This window comes from Oryctolagus cuniculus, chromosome 13 (genome assembly GCF_051225735.1).
Source record: "Oryctolagus cuniculus isolate XC-2025 breed Fujian yellow rabbit chromosome 13, ASM5122573v1, whole genome shotgun sequence".
NCBI classification, from domain to species: domain Eukaryota; kingdom Metazoa; phylum Chordata; class Mammalia; order Lagomorpha; family Leporidae; genus Oryctolagus; species Oryctolagus cuniculus.
This window is the reverse complement of record NC_142879.1, coordinates 74,466,644-74,484,088: the sequence shown is the minus strand read 5'-3', so window position 1 is coordinate 74,484,088 and position 17,445 is coordinate 74,466,644. Positions and strand designations below refer to the sequence as shown.

General features: G+C 39.3%; 1 pseudogene; it reads left to right on the top strand.

The window, feature by feature from the left end:
* Positions 1–6,321, top strand: part of LOC103351025 (threonine aspartase 1-like) — a 51,837-nt pseudogene extending 45,516 nt beyond the window's left edge.
* The last annotated feature ends 11,124 nt before the right edge of the window (positions 6,322–17,445 follow it).

The window sequence follows — 17,445 nt, the reverse complement described above, 5'->3', positions numbered from 1 at the left end:
TTTTATTAATTTAGATTTGATTCTACTGAAACTCCCTAAAAACTTCCTTTTGTGTGATCTACATGTGACACAAAACAGAACTCTTTACAGGAGTCTCTTCTGTGTAATCTAATATTTTTTTTATTTGCTTCATCTTTGACAGGAGAAATGCATCAGTAGCTGATGAATTCTTATATTCATTTTTTGATGTATGGTATATTTATTTATATACATGATCTGACTGGATCCCACACCAGCTTGAGCTTCCCATTTCATTTTTTTACGATTTATTTATTTATTTGAAAGGCAGAGTTATAGAGAGGCAGAGAAGCAGAGAGAGAGAGAGAGAGAGAGAGAGAGATTTTCCATCCACTAGTTCACTCCCCAAATGGCCACGATGGCCGGAGCTGGGTCAGTTCGAAGCGACGAGCCAAGAGCTTCCTCTGGGTCTCCCATGTGGATGCAGGAGCCTAAGGACTTGGGCCATCTTCTACTGCTTTCTCAGGCTGTAGCAGAGATCTGGATCAGAAATGGAGTTGCTGGGACTAGAACTGGCACCCATAGGTGATGCCGGCACTACAGGCAGTGGCTTCACCTGCTATGCCACAATGCCAGCCCCTGGTTTCTCTCTTTTAAGGGTGACTCCTTTCTACCCAGGACCTCAGGTAGGCCAGAAGTTTTCTTTGCAGTTTTCCCCAAATGGGAAGAGTTGTTTAGTTCCTGTTGGAGAGACAGTGCAACACATTGTGCCTCCCTGCTTTCTGCAAGTCATTCAGTTATAGATTCCCATACACACAGGACCTTAGATCCTGACTGTCATTTTCAAAGGCTGTAGCAAGCCATCCTCCAAGTAGCATAATGAGTTATATTTGGAAAGCAAATGCTCAGGAAATGACCATATGAAAAATGGAATAATAAAACCTATAGAAAAAGTAAAAGGTGAAATAAATAAAGAGAACATATTTTTAAACAGAGTTCCACATAGAGCAGGAATGTGGTGCATGTGTATAATTTTGTCATTTATACACAAAATTTTATATCCTTTTCTGTACTGCTACTTGAGGGAAGTGAACAGATTGTTTATCATATTAAAATTCTATTTTCACCTTAAAGGGCATATTAGAGATATGATGCCCTTCCTCTTGTCCAATGACTTAATATTTTCTCCATTGATGAGGCTGATGTGGAATTTTCCATGTGAACAGGCATCCTGCATCCCTGGCCATAATGTGTGGAGGGTCTGTAAAGCTGGAGGGTTGGCACTTGAATGGTCTCTCCCTGAAGTTCTTTAAAATTGCTCTTGGTAAAAGGAACAAAACTCTCTCTGCAGCTGAAGCTGTTAGAAATCTAAGCCATTCACAGAGGACTGGAGAATGAGAAATCATGAGAAAGTGAGTGTATGGAGAAAGGGAAAAGAAAAAAGAATCCAAGGATCCTCTTGGCATCCCATGTGTGCATGAAGGTGTCATCTTCAAAATTGTGTAGTCCAGCCTGCCTGCCTCAGCACATCGCGTGGATTGGTGATGGGCACCCAACTTAGCTCTTTCACAAATCCTGACCCACAAATCATGTGATAAAACACAGTTTTAAGCCACCAAGATGTGGGTTAATTTTTTACACAACAATAAGTGGATGGACAACTTAACAAAAAGGAACCACTATGCAAGATGTATTTAAAACACATAGATATACCACACTCCTGAATTCTACTTTTGTACGAAAATCAACATGACAGAGGTGTTACATATTCTAGTCTGGTGATATTTGCCCAAAGAAGTTCACTTAGCAGAGTGACAAATGAAGACATGTTTCATCTCATCACAGACTGACAAGCCTCTGAAATTCTGAGAATACCACACCTGGATGCTGAAATTCAGTGTCAGGCATCTAAGCCCCAGACAGTTTGGAAGAAGTTCAGAGAAGAGTAATCCCAACTCTGACCCACACCTCCCCCAATTAAGAAATAAAATAAAATAAAATAAAGACAGAAACCGAACAACAGTCTACCCCACACATAAAACCACAGTGATTAAAGGAGGAATATCTGGCTGGAGATCAAAGATAAAGCATGTAACTAACTACATGAAAATGTACCTTGGGGCCAGCAACTCGTAACTACAGGAAAGGTATGATCTGATGCTACAAATATTTGGAAGTCACTTTGCACCAGTAATAGAACAATGTTTTATGAGGTGTTACTAATAAGGCAAAAAAATTTTCTTCCAACGCATTCTTTCTTTCTCATTTTTCCAAGCCTACACTGGCAAACTTGGAATCAAAATCTTCATGAACGAAAATAAGTTATGTTCATATTTTTCTTGTCTATAACTACTATTGCAACCATGAAGCACTTACTTATCACTACTAAAAGGACCAAACATTTCAATGGTTAATCCTATTGTAAGCATGCATATTTAAAAACTTACAGAAATGCATATATATTAGCATGCACATAAGTAGGTGTTTTAGTCTTTCTCTTTTCATCTCTTTCCTATTTTTTCAGTTTTGACTATCTGTATAGTCGCAAATGTAATGGAATAACAGTATAAAACACATTTTATAAGTTTTATTTTGAATGCATCTATAAAAACTAGATTGAAATCACTTTTTAAAAGATTAATCTATTTATATGAAAGTGAGAGTTATAGAGAGGCAGAAGCAAAGATAGAGAGAGAGGCCGGTGCTCCGGCTCACTAGGCTAATCCTCCGCCTGCTGCTCCGGCACTCTGGGTTCTAGTCCTGGTTGGGGTGCCGGATTCTGTCCCGGTTTCTCCTCTTCCAGTCCAGCTCTCTGCTGTGGCCAGGGAGTGCAGTGGAGGATGGCCCAAGTGCTTGGGCCCTGCACCCGCATGGGAGACCAGGATAAGCACCTGGCTCCTGGCTTCGGATCAGCGCAGTGCACCGGCAGTAGCAGCCATTTTGGGGGTGAACCAACAGAAGGAAGACCTTTCTCTCTGTCTCTCCCTCTCACTGTCTAACTCTGCCTGTCAAGAAAGAAAAAAAGGTAGAGAGAGAAAGAGTTCTTCCATCTGCTGATTCATACTTCGAATGGCTGAAACATCCAGGGCTGGGCCAGGCCAAAGCCAAGAGGCAGGAGTTTCATCTGGGTCTTGCATCTGAGTGTAGGGGCCCAAGCACTTGGGCCATTCTCCACTGCAGCCTGGATTCAAACCTGTGTCCATAAGGGATGCTAGTGCTGCAGGTGGCAGCATTACCTGCCATATTTAGCATATATTTAGGTACTGTCCTAGGATTTAACGAGACAAAGCAAAATGCAATGCTTGTCTCTGATCAGTTACTATTTTATTACAGGAAAATATACGTTATAACAATTATTGATTTTATGGGATAAGTGCTCTGATGGAAATATGTGTAAGGAAAATAGACATGTTGGCACAGCAGGTCAAGCCACTGTTTGCGATGTCTGCATCCCATATCCAAGTGCCTTGGATCAAGTCCCACCTACATTTCCAATTCAGTTTCCTGCTAATGCAAATCCTGGGAGATAGGAGATGATGGCTCAAGTACTCTACCACCCACGTGGAAGACTTGGATGGAGCCACCAGTTCCTGCCTTTGACCTGGCCTAACCCAGGCTACTGTAGACATTTGGGGAGTGAACCTGAGTGTGAAGCACTAGCTCTCTCTCTCTTCCTCCCTCCTCTATGGATTTCAAATGAAAACATTTAAAATGAAATAAATATAAATAAACACATGTAAAAGAAAATGGAGATTGATGGAACAGGACTCAAGTATCTGAGGATATCCATTGGTTAGGTCTTGAACAATGATTTTTGTGTTAAAAACAAAAATGTAAACTATCATACAAGGTATATCTCAGTTGAGATGCTGTAGTCAAAATGTTTTAGAAGATGTGAAGCGACATAAAATTATTCACTATATTTTGTTATAATCTGGATGTCAGAAAAGGTGGCCAGCCCTCTCAAATTTTAATTAAATTGATATGGATTCCCCTTGAATGCTATGTTCCCTGATATCTCTCCTGAAATCTGGGGGCAGCCTGAGGACTTAAGCATTTCCCTATGAGCACTATACTGAAGGCTCCTCTTGAAGACAGTCATTTTAGAGATCAACACCCTCTTACTGTGTGTGCTGATCTCTGAAAGGTTGCCTATAGAGTGAAATGTAGTCCTTTTCCCTCAATTTTCACACACACACACACACACACACCCCATACCTACAATTTCCTTATGAATTTGTTACGTTTTTATAGAAGGGTGAAGGAAAAATTTTATTTATGTCATGACAACACCAACAATCTAATTAAAGGCCAACTCAATTCTTGCTTAGCTTAATTTTCCATAGAACCCTGCCTCTCCCAAACTTTTCTTCACCATGCTTTTTCCTGACTATGCTGTTGCCTCATGTGACCACAAATAAATTCACAAAAATCTTTTTTTAAATTGTGCAGAGAAATTCATCCACCCGCTAAATTTACATCAACCTGTATTTCTACATACTTAGAAATTCCTTAAAGTAGCTTGCTAAAGTGTGGCTCAGCTTTGAATTTCTGCTTTATTTAACAGCCTCTGCAAGGAGTTCAAGTAGATTAGGTGAATTATAGTCACCTTCCTAAGAATCTAGTGACTATTTAGTTTGGATTTAAACAGCATTTTCATTTTTCTGTGAATCTGGACAAGGTTTAGTGTTTGAAGTGCTTAGTTTGCAGGCATTGGAATCAACATTAAGGGCCAGGGGAAGATTGGAACGTGGGCGAATTCACTGACTTGACAGCTTTAGCCTACTGGTTCTCAATGGTGGACAATTTTGCCCCACTTTGGGTGAAATTTTCGTTATCATGACCCAGGTGGGGCTGTTTAGTTGCGATTAGCATCTAGTGGGTACAAGGCAGGAATGATGTCAAACATGGGATAGACCCCAGAGCAGATATACAGCTCAAAATGTCAATAGTAACAAGCTTGAGAAACCCTGGCGTGTCTAATCCGTAAGAGTAGCTCTGGAAGTAAAATGTCCCTTACTGAGCCAAAATGACTGGGCCCTACAAATCCTGTCAGCATCAGCAAGGAAGCTCTCTGCCTGTTCCCACGGCCATCCCTGTAGAGGGTAACAGCTGAAGGCTTCCCGGTGACCTCATTCCAAAAACTTGGAACAATGGCTCTTTCGTTGAAAAGAGAAAAAAGGAGCATATCTCCCTATGTGTCCATGTTATAGCTTCATGAAGCAGTGTAGAGAATATAGCTGCCCTCTCCCTCCCTCCCTCCCTCCCTCCCCCTCCTTCCCTCCCTCCTTTCTCCCTTCCTCCTCCTTCCCTCCCTCCCTTCCTTCCTTCCTTCCTTCCTTCCTTCCTTCCTTCCTTCCTTCCTTCCTTCCTTCCTTCCTTCCTTCTTTCCTTTTCTTCCTGTCTTATTGCACTGGCTGTAAGCTACAAGGAATGGAAGTATGAAAGTGCACATCTTTGAGTTGCTTGTGATCTTAAGGAAGAAATATTTGGTTAGTCTTAAGTGTGCCGGTTGCTGTAAGTTTATGACAGCTTCTTAGTTGGATAAGGAGCCTATAGGTGGGCAGCAGATCATAGAATACCTTGTTGTCCTCCTAAAATGAACACAAGATTCAGTTTAGCTGCATTTAAAAGAAGCAAGAGGAAACTAGAGCTGGCACAAAGAGTAGAAACAGATTTTATTCAGCTAAAGAAAAGATGAAAATCAAGTAAAAAGGAAAATGATTCAGGCACTTTGGACACAATGAGTACTGTGGCTGTAGACCATGAAGGGAACGTTGCTACTGCTGTCTCTAGTGGAGGCTTGGTCTGGAATATCCAGGGAGAGTTGCACTGGCTGCTCTTTATGGATGTGGCTGCTGGGCGGAAAATACTGGCGTTCATAATCTCTACTGCACAGCTGTGAGTAGCTCAGGATGTGTGGAGCATCTCGTGCGCACCATACTGGCTAGAGAATGTTGACACGCTTTACAAGCTGAAGATGCTCACCAAGCTCTGTTGGAGACTATGCAAAACAAGTTTATCAGTTCACCTTTCCTTGCCAATGAAGACAGTGTGCTTGGTGGAGTGATTGCTCGCCGATCATACAGATGTTCTGCAGAGGCTGACTCGTCTGCATATATTTCTTCTTTTTTATCCTGGACCCCACCCCACAGACCCTGAGAAGTTCAGAGATTCCTGTGACCAGTAGGAAACATGGAGTTTCTTGGAGCCACACGACAGAAAGCATGTGCTTTGGAACTATGTCAGCCCAGGGTGGGAAGGCCAAGATTCACATTTCAAGTCTTCCTCCTGGTGAGGGTGGCAAGATAGTCAGTGGCCATCAAAGGTGGGATTTGCCACCTGGAAAGCCCAGTGAGCTGACAGTTCAGGCTGAAAAGGAAGCAAATGAAAGCTGTTCCAGAACCTGAGCTTTTGGGGGTTTTTAACTGAAGTTGGGTGTTTTATATTCGTTTTTTTAAAAATTCTGACAGCAACCTCGTGTACCGCTCGAGACACAAGTGCTAGTTCATGCTTAGTGATGTGTGGGCCTCTGGCAGTTGAGTGGGAATGGTGTGTGTGTGTGTGTGTGTGTGTGTAGTGCTTGTATTTGCTTCTCCCCTGATGAAATAGAAATTCTCCATTGTGTAACCTAAGACCAGGAATGATCACATCGTCTTACAAAATGTGTGCTTTAACTGCTTACAAGGAAAATCTAAAGTTGAAGAAAACTTTTTATTTCATAAAGAAGTACCAACTGTCTTTGATGTAATGTGTCTGAATTGAAGAGTAAACCTACTTGTTTAAATGATTTGACAGTGGTAGTGCTCCATTTAAAAGCAATGATAAATAATAAGGAGTTTTTATTTGTTAACTTGTTTAAGTGGAGCCAGTGGTAACTTAAACTGTTGTTCTCATCCCTCATATGGGGCATTTTTCTTTAACAAAGAATAGTTTCAGTGAAACAATCTAGCAGAGAATTAAGCTCAGAACGTTTTAAAATAATTGTCTTATTGATAAAGTTTGTACTTCCTTCCTCAAGTTTTTCTAAGCTTAAATATTGCATAGTTATGAGCTGTATGTACTATATTATGAATGATTATGTAAAGAGAACATACAGTAATGCACAGTCTTTAATTTGTGTATAATGGAATGCTATTTATAATGTAACACTATAAATAAGAAAGCAAATTTTATGAGAAAATTCAATATTAACTTTGTTTCTTGTTTAAATATATTATTAAGATAAAGGCACAAAAATAAAAGAAGCATATTACTGGGAAAAAATAGAGAATATAGCATGGTGCTTTACTAGGTTATTGAGGATAAAGAGAAATCCATGCAAACCTGGCAGGTCAATGTAAATACTTGAGAGATTTCCATCTCTGGTCAATTTGATGATGAATTTGATGACAACAATTAACATTTCTTTCACATAATTGAAAGCAAAATAGAATTTTCTGATTTTTAAGCCTCAGAATGTAAGAAGTAAAAGAGACCTCAGTGGTTACCCCGTTCAAGTTTGCATGCAGTCTGCATATGTAGCTACACATCCATGATACCTCCAACAAATTATCACCTCCTTAATTATCTACAGTAAAATGCAGCCTGCTACCTCAAGTGGTAATTCATTCTAGTTTAAGAGATAGTTAATTGTTTTCCCTCTTTATTTTGAGCCTACTTTTTTTCTTCCTACAACTTTGTCCTCTTACTCATAATTATGTCTTATGGGCAATCATTTTCTATACAAATATTACTCAGAGCTATTTGGTGTGGATGTGATTTTTCTATATCAATAAAATATCTTTCAACCTAATACATTTTTCCTGAAACCTATGTACTACCTAAAACAAAAACTGGTTTCTGTTCATACTGCTAGTTACTATGAACACTAAGATAATTTGCATTTGCACTCTTCAATATCTCTTCATTTTCTTTTAATGAAACAATTTTGCCTTATTGTTCAGAAGAAAAATCCAAAGCAATGTTTTCTTTGACAGGACAAATCACAGAATGAAAATCCAACAAAGCTTTCTCATTACATAGCTATTATCATAAACTAATGTTCAGCTTGATTATGGAAAAATGTTAATCACTACCTGCATTTTTGTGGTGTCAATATCAAGAAAATAATGTCTGAAAATAAGAAAAAGCATGAAAATTTTTGTTTTCTTATTATTTTATTAGGGCAATTTTTAAATTGCCCTTGAATATGTTAGTTATTTCTCCTTATATTTTAAATAGTTGCAGCCCCGAGTGCAGAAATGATGTTTAATGTAATGAGGTTTCTCTTTCTAGAATGCAGCCTTGTTATAAAAATATGAATGATAGTCACAATGAATAGAATATGTTAATAATTACTCAGAGTAGTTAATTCTAAGTTTAATAATTAACATAAAATTGCAGAAAGGAACATGTAATCATGTGTCATGTGTATATAGTAAAGTGGCATTGCATAATCAGTCTAGAGGAAGTTAATGAGTGCCCATTTGAAATTCCTACTCATTTATGTTTATGCTTATTAGTATATAATAATTAATAAAGTAATCAGTGATAAGAAAATGGAGTAAGTGAATAGTTCCCCAAATGTAAACCCCCAGTGATGACATTTTCTTTGAGAGAATGATTCTTACTTGTCATATTTTTAAGAGGCCAAGTTTAGTTTATCCATTTCAGTCACCAGAATTAACTTTTATGGAATGAATTCAGGACTCTAATTTGCTATTAAAAGAATTGAACATGTTTCTCATGTTTCAGTTTAAGCAAATACAGACAATAATGACTCAGTTATATAAAGAAAGAGATTCTTCCCTCTACCACTCTCTAGATTTTAATAATTTGTTATCTCATTTTGTTCTAATTATTACCTGCAGAAATTAAAACTAACAGTCATTTTCAATGTACATATTTAAGAAAAAGAATAGATTTAGATTTCCACATTCCACAGAATAGACTGTCTCTCCCAATCAGCAACTCCCAAATCTTAGTAAAGTCACATACTAGAGGGTCATTTCTGACTCTGAGACAGCCCACTCCAGTTTGTTGTGGAGACAGATGACGTCTTACACTCCTCTGTGGACAGCCACACTGTAGATTTTAACCACCAGGCCTGGAGGTCGCATATACAACTGTCCCCCATATTCCGCTGAACAGAACTCAGTCCCCTATTCACAGTACAAAAATGTCTAGCTGGGTTCTCAGGAAGAGTCAATGAGATTTGGTGAACAGCATTGTTCTCTGCCACAGAACAATTTGAGGGCAATCATTTTCTTCCCTTATTTCTTTGTTATAGTTCAAAGTACAACTCTAGTACTGAGTGTTGTTACACCTTGGTTCCTCCTAGCCTCCTACTCCCCGTAAATGAGATCAAAGAAGATTCAGGATTACATAGGAGTTCCCTAAAGCAGAATGGTCTGCTGGCTCTCACATGAGCACCTATGTCTTTCTGAGCAACACCAAGATGATGACCACAATTAGTCCTCCATCAGTGTGCATATCCTCACCCCCAATATCCACATTTCTCACCCGGTGCTGGAGAGACAGCACCTACGGAGATTTCTATAGAACTCCTTCACACCACCTCTGTCTCAGACCCTGAAGAGATGGTTGTATCCCCACAAATGTCTTTCACTCTAGTTATCAATTTTCCTCTTCGTATTTTTGATCCCTACAATCTTTCCTCTCCACAGCAGCAACAGTGATTTTTGAAATTATACATGAGAGGTTATCACTGTAGCATAGCAGGGAAAGCTGGCATCCAATATGGGCGCTGTTTCCAGTCTGGAATGCTCCTCTTCCGATCCAGCTCCTTCAAACATACCTGCAAAATCAGCAGAAGGCGGCCCAAGTGCTTGGGCCCCTACTCCCATGTGGGAGACACCGATGAACTCCTGGCTCCTGGATTTGGCTTGCCCCAGCTCCGACCATTGCAGTCTTTTCGGGAGTGAAGCAGTGGATGGTTAACCTCTCTCTCTCTCTCTCTCTCTCTCCTCCTTCCTCCCTCTCTCTCTCTCTTTCCTCTCTGGAACTTTGCCTTTCAAATAAATGAATAATCTTTTTTAAAAAAAGATATTATACATGAGATTTCATCACAAATTTGTTCAAAATTCTTAGAATTCTTCCAAATACTTTTAAAATGAGACTCAATCACTTTACTCTCACCTTCAAAGCCCCGTGCGATCTGAAGCTGAATACCTTTAAAAATACATACTTTATACTCCCCTACCCGATTACACCACCCTCTCCACAAAGTCTTCTCTGTCCTTTGAACAAAGCTTTTTCTCCTCTCGGGGCCTTGAATGTGTTCTCAGATCTCATTTCCTTGTATGTATCATCTCCTGTGAAAGGCCCCCAGTGACCATCCTGCTTAAAATAATTCTCATGACCCTACCCTATCTCAACCCCCTGTCTCAGTACATTTTCATGACGGAACTTATGGCTACTTGGAGTTACAGAACACATCCATGTGTTTACCTGTGAACTGTCTGAGGCCTCCACATAAATGTTATTTACATGACATCAAGCTAATTCCTACTTTATCCCATTCACTGAATGTAACATATAGGTTCTGATATATAGAAGTCATTCAATAAGTTTGTAAAGAATGAATTAGCAGATGGACGAATAAGGAAATGATATTTTAATAGATTTTTAGAAGAATGGGTAAGATTTGGTCAAGTGATAACTAGGCATTCCAAGGCAAACAACCAGCAAACATATATTAACTAGAAAACAGATATTGGGACAATTATCTAAATAGAACAGTATTTCTAATATTCTTGACTAGTTTTCTAAGTTTACAAAACAAATGAAAATATATATTTTTAATTGCAATGTATTGATCTCTTATCTTTAGTTAAGCCAAGCTTCCTTTGAGTATTAATTTTCTGGCAAAGTCTTAAGTTTCTACTTTCAATATGTCCTGATCATTCACTATCATTATGCATTAGTCAATATACAATGCTAGCGATTACCTAGCACTATTTTGTAAATTTAAAGAAGATACAACTTGCAATGTTGTGAAGTTTCAAGGATTATAAAGTGTTATGTTTTACCATTATAAAATGTTGTCATTAATAATCTCATATTTTACAACAAAAAATAAGGATCAGTTGAACTTCATGTTTTATTACTCTAAATGTTTGATTATTTTTGAGTGATTATAATCTTTTTTCAGTATGGACATAAAAAGTATGTGTTATATACTCAAACTTTAGGAATGTTAAACAGCAATCATTGTAGTTGCTGAATTAAAGGTTGGAAAGATTTGTAGCCGGCGCCGTGGCTCAATAGGCTAATCCTCCACCTTGCGGCGCCGGTACACCGGGTTCTAGTCCCGGTCGGGGCGCCGGATTCTGTCCCGGTTGCCCCTCTTCCAGGCCAGCTCTCTGCTATGGCCAGGGAGTGCAGTGCAGGATGGCCCAGGTGCTTGGGCCCTGCACCCCATGGGAGACCAGGAAAAGCACCTGGATCCTGGCTCCTGCCATCGGATCAGCGCGGTGCGCCGGCTGCAGCGGCGGCCATTGGAGGGTGAACCAATGGCAAAGGAAGACCTTTCTCTCTCTGTCTCTCTCTCTCACTGTCCACTCTGCCTGTCAAAAAAAAAAAAAAAAAAAAAAAAAAAAGGTTGGAAAGATTTCATTTTCACTGTAACTCTAAAATAATAACAAACAAGTTTGATTTTACCCTCTTGGTGTGGTTGAGATATGGCCTTCACTTTAGTTTTGGAGTGTATAACATACTTTGTAATCAACTCTCTAAAATTGCAAACCACAGTTCTATCTCTGTCAGACAGTTTCATAATACTAAATTATACTATTCCTGGAAATTAAAAAGAATTTCTTGCCTTAGTATTATTTTCTGTGTTATGCTTGATTTTTCATGTTTTCTTTACAAATGAAATAAATGTTTCCTTCAACTTTTCTTTAATTACTGAATAGTTAATCCTGTTTAATGTAGGAATCCCACATATTTACATGCCTGCCTCCAACTTCAGAATGCGATCTTTATTGGCAGTGAATTCATCTGTCACAGTAAGTGCACTTGTATCATTTGTGCTGACTTTAGGGTAAGCTTAGCTACTATGGTTTATTGCTGCTAAAATTTTCCCCAATACATTAGGGACTGGTAGTGAATTTTAACTCATCAACATAAAGGCATGGATAGCCAAAGCTGCTGTTTGCGTGCTTTGGAAGACATCATCCATGCTTCAGTTGGTAACTTTTCAAGGTTACAGTCAAGACAATGGGCTTCAATTTATAATACACCAGCTACCACATTCTCACTGACTGCATGGGCCATCTACTTATAGATTGGCTTCTGCTGAACTATAATTCATTATGTCATGTTACAGCCTGCTTGTTGGAGTCTATTTTTTTAAATATTTATTTATTTAGTTTATTTATTTATTTATTTGAGAGGTAGAATTACAAAGAGATGGAGAGCTAGAGAGAAAGGTCTTCCATCCATTGGTTCACTCCCCAGTTGGCCACAACGGCCGGAGATGAGCTGGTCTGAAGCCAGGAGCCAGGAGCCAGGAGCCAGGAGCTTCTTCTGGTTTTCCCACATGGGTGCAGGGGTCCAATGACATGGGCCATCTTCTAGTGCTTTCCCAGGCCATAGAGGAGAGCTGGATCAGAAGAGGAGCAGCTGAGACATGAGCTGGCACCCAACACCATAGGCAGAGGCTTAACCCACTAAGCCAAAGTGCTGGCCTTGTTGGATTCTTTTTGCTCTTTGAACTACAAAAGGTGGAATATACTTATAGGGCAATGTGAATGAGCATATCATAGCTTCCCTGAACTTTTATTTTTCACTGAAGACACAAGCATTCTCTTTGGCATTTATATCTCTGGTCAACCTCTGTGGCCTTCCAGTAAAACTGTTTGCCATCCTCTAGCATCCTTCATCAATACCTGAAGATTGATTTCTGACCTACTGTCCACCAGTGGAAGAGCTCTGTCCTGCTTCCACTCACCAGACTCTGTGGATAAGGCTTCCTGTGAGCTTCATCCGCCTGCCTCCCTCAGCTCACCTGCTCTTTAACATTAGCACACGAATCACTTTGCCTATGAAGTCTGTGCAGGCTAAATGTTTTATCTTGGGTTACCTGATAACAATGAGAGTGAGTGAGACTGAAGGAGAGGAAATGGCACTGTTGGAAGAGGAAGAACCTGATACATTGCTTAGTCAGAACTGACTGAAATTAAAAAGAGAAAGTGACAGAGTTGTTACTGGTAAGAAGAGGAATGTGCACTAATTCTCATTCAGCTTGTCAATCTAAAAATGCCCAAAAGAACTGAATGACAGAACAAATGACATGAAATAGAAAAAATATGGGATAGTCTAATGTTTTGTCTGCATTGACTAGTTATAGTCTATTCTGTGTCAAATTGAATGAAAAATGATGCTGAGTTTTTATTTTCCAAGCTCAATAACTCTGACCCACCAGAACATGTGAAATACTTGTGAAATACAAAACAACAACAACAACAACAACAACAAAGCAGCTACCACCACAACAAAAACACCTATTTGACTAAAAAGTGGCTAAATCCATTGCTCTTTAAATACTGTTACAGTATGTTGCAGGAATGGAATCCCAAATGGGCACCAGTTTCACTTTTGTCTGCTCCACTTCCCATCCAGCTTCCTGCTAAGGTGTCTGGGAATGCAGCAGAGGATGACTCCAAATGCTTGGGCTCCTGTGCCTGATGAAGTTCCTGGCCCCTGGCTTCAGCCTGGGCCCAGCCCAAGCTACGGTGGCCATTTGAGGAGTGAACCAGCTAATGGAAGATTTCTCTCTCTCCACCTCTCCCTCCTTCTCTCCCTCTCTGTGCTTTTGCCTTTTAAATAAATAAATAAATCTTTAAAAAATGCACAACGTATTTGAACAATGTAGAGTGACACAGAGAGAGGGTGAGACATGGAGGGAGATCTTCCTTTAGCTGATTCACTTCCCAAATGACCAAGATGGGCAGGGCTTGACCAGGCAGAAATCTGGAGTCCAGAGCTCCATCCAGGTCTCCCACATGGGCAGCAGAGGCCCAAATACTGGTCCATCTTCTCTGCTTTCCCTGGCATATTAACTGGGAGCTGGATTGGAAGCGGAGGAACCAGAACTCAAACTAGCATTCCGATATGGGATACTAGAATGGCAGCATTTACAGGTGGCAGCCTAACCACTATGCAACTCATACAATGTGTTTAATCTCCTCTCCTGTATACAAAGACCTGTAAAGTGAACTCAAACCAGAATTACATTTGCCCTTTGATCTTAACCTCCATTCTAGCTGGTCAACCATGGTGATACCCCAAATCTCCAAATTTGGGGTATGGGACTCTCTCCAAGTTGGGTATGGGACTCCATACCCAACATTCTTTGAATCATGTCTGCATATTTCCCATTCTCCAGTATGCAGTTGCCTTGGCAAAGAACTACATAATTCTTTCTAAGAATGATTAGCAAAAACTCATGGTATATACATACAACATTTTTGCTCAAGGTAACCCACCCTACCCTTCCATCAATGAATCCTGAGTATCTGGCACAACTTATATTTGGCAACTGGGAAAGCAGTCATGATTTTCCATTTGCCTTCTGTTAACCTGCTCTTGACTGTTGTTCAAATATGTAAATCATGCGGCACCCTAGTCAGCTGTCCATTTGGTGATTTCTCCCTCATGGGAAAATCATGATCTGTTGCCACTCTGCCCTACTGTGGTGATTATTTCCATTTTGGTACTTATGATTAATTGCTGCTTATAAAGTCATTCCAGAATCCATGTTTTCCTAGAGAGAACATAGAGAAAAGTTGATGGCTGCATTCCACACTCAAACCCTGACCTGCGGAGAACACTGACTTCGGTACAAGCAAGACTCTTGTACCCAACACTATTAACTCCTGGGGAATTCGCTGTGTGTGGATGCTTGAGCTAAACATTAAAGTCAGTATGGTATAAACATTTTTCCATAGAAACTTTTGCATTTGGACTTTGTGTACTCCTGCCCATCACAAAGTCCAGACTTCAACAAATTATGAGAGCCACCTCCTGGAGTCCTTTCTAAGATATTTAATCCTGATTAATGAGATTCTGAATATATTCTACTTCTTTTCCCATTTTAAAAGTGTCAAGACTGAGACCCGAACAGTCCCTGTTTGGCCAGATGCTACCATGAATGTACTAATTAAGATTACTCTTACCTTGACCTATCACTTGAGGCTGCGCTGAGATCTGGCTTTGATTACAGCCTGTAGGAGTGTGAGGGTAGCATAAGTGTCATATTGTGGGACACTTGCTTAATGTAAGGTTCATTGCAATGTCCAGGAAAGGAGGTGCTAAAGAACATGTCCCATCCCATAGACAAGGTTCTCTATCATCAAGTTCATCTACCTATTGCTCCCTTCCTAGATCTTAGTGTTTGAAAATTTTCTGTTTCAAAATTCCTAACTTTTTCATAGGAAAACAGCTAACACTGGAAATTTAGTGTTCTCTGGATTTAGGAACATGGAATAATATAGAAAGCATCTTTTAACATATAATAATATGGAGAGCATCTTTTAATCTAATACTGATGGCCCCTTATGACTTATGATGGTTTGACTTAAAGTTTTTTTACTTTACAATGGTGCAAAAGGAAGATACATTTAGTAAAAATGTTATTTTGATTGTTAAACTTGGATGTTTGCCCAGGTTAGTGATATGAGCTGTGGTACTCTTGTGATACTGGACAGCCACAGGAGGCTGGAGCTCCCAGAAAGTCCCAAAATCGCAAGGGGAAACATGATACTTGCAGTGCAGTGTGCTGTTAAGCTGTGATGTTTGGTAGGTTAGGTGTGAGCAATGCATTTTCAATTTCGATGCATTTATCAGGATGTAACCCCACCATAAGCCCAGGAGCATCTGTTTCTGTAAAGATTTACTGTTGTCAATAGCAATTTCCCCATATTATAAATGTTATAAATAACATGGTCTTCATAATGATGATGATGTCACTTAATGCAGGCAGTTTTTGTTTTCAGGGAGCTAAGTAATCCAACTCCAAAGCTCTATCCGGTGGCACTGATTGTGTTGACCTTGGCTTTCTAGAAAGTAGAGCCTGAAACAAGACTAAAATGCTGACAATTCATCAAGAAGTTCAAGCACAGAACTCTCATCATTAAAGGGAACAAAATATGACTGAGTCCGGAAAGAGACAGGCAAGGGAATTGGAGAAGGTATTCAAATATTGCGACCCTCAAATATTTTAAATGAGCTAGAAATACAATTTTGAAATATTTAGTTATTGATTCTATACTTTGTGTGTTCTCGATATTATTCAGATCTGAATCAATAGAGTTATGTATTGGATAGATTATTTTCAATTCATTCTTTATAAAGTATTAACTAAAAGCTTATGTATACATGAAAGAAAATATCACATTTAGAAAGGAAATATGTGGTACCTGATAAAAATACGATCTCTTCCAGGTTATCTACTTTAGAAGCAGAAATAGTGCATATGCAAATGAGAATGCAATCATTTTAAGCATGTCAAATTGTACTGTCAGGGAATGTCTATATTAATGATTAACTAAATATAAAACAGCAGCAGTATAAAATCAACAAAATAGGCAATTTAAAGCTGTTTCTGTCTTAAATGTCCCCCTTTTTTTTTGCTCTTGTGCCAGATAGGTTGTCACTCCCCAATATGTACTCTATAGCAAATACCATATTGTTTTGTGTATCTCGTATGCTTCTCCATAACTTGATGATCAGTTTTCAACTGCACCTTTACCTTAAATTGTAATAAGTATGTGCAATATTTTAATGAATGGACAAATGAAAACAATGGCTTATTTATCTCAAGTGCCTCCTGGTTCTCAGTACTGCTCATTTTACATTTCTCATTAATAATTCCTCACATATTCCTCAGGCACGTGGTTCCTTTCACTGTGATGTATCAAAATAGTCTCTCAAGAGAAGACTGGAGATTAGCTTTACTAAAATGTAAATGTGTTAAATCAGATTAAGGGTAACACACAAATAATGATCATTGATTTCTCACTTTAAAATTCTCTTTCTAGAGTGGGCATTGTGATGTAGCCAGTTAAGCCACTGCTTAGGATGACTGCATCCAATAATAGAGGGCCTGGGATCAGGTCCCAGCTCTGCTTCCAAAACAGCTTCTTGTTGATACACCTGGGAGGCAGCAGCCAATGCCCCCTTTACTTGGGTTCCTGCAACCCCCATGGGAGTCCTGGATGGAGCTCTTAGTCCTAGCTTTGGCCTGGCCCAGCCCCAATAACCAAAGAAACCTTTTTTAAAAAAGAAATTTATTACTATTTCATAAACCTTGAATATGTAAAAAATGCACTGAATTACAGTTAAAAATTAGTTTTGAAATTATGGTTACATACAGCTCTGCATCTGAGTGCCTGCATACATGTGTGTGCTCACACACATTGGTATGTGGATGATATTAGCTTTCCTTAAACTGCAGAATTAGAATGTTTCATGAAATTAATG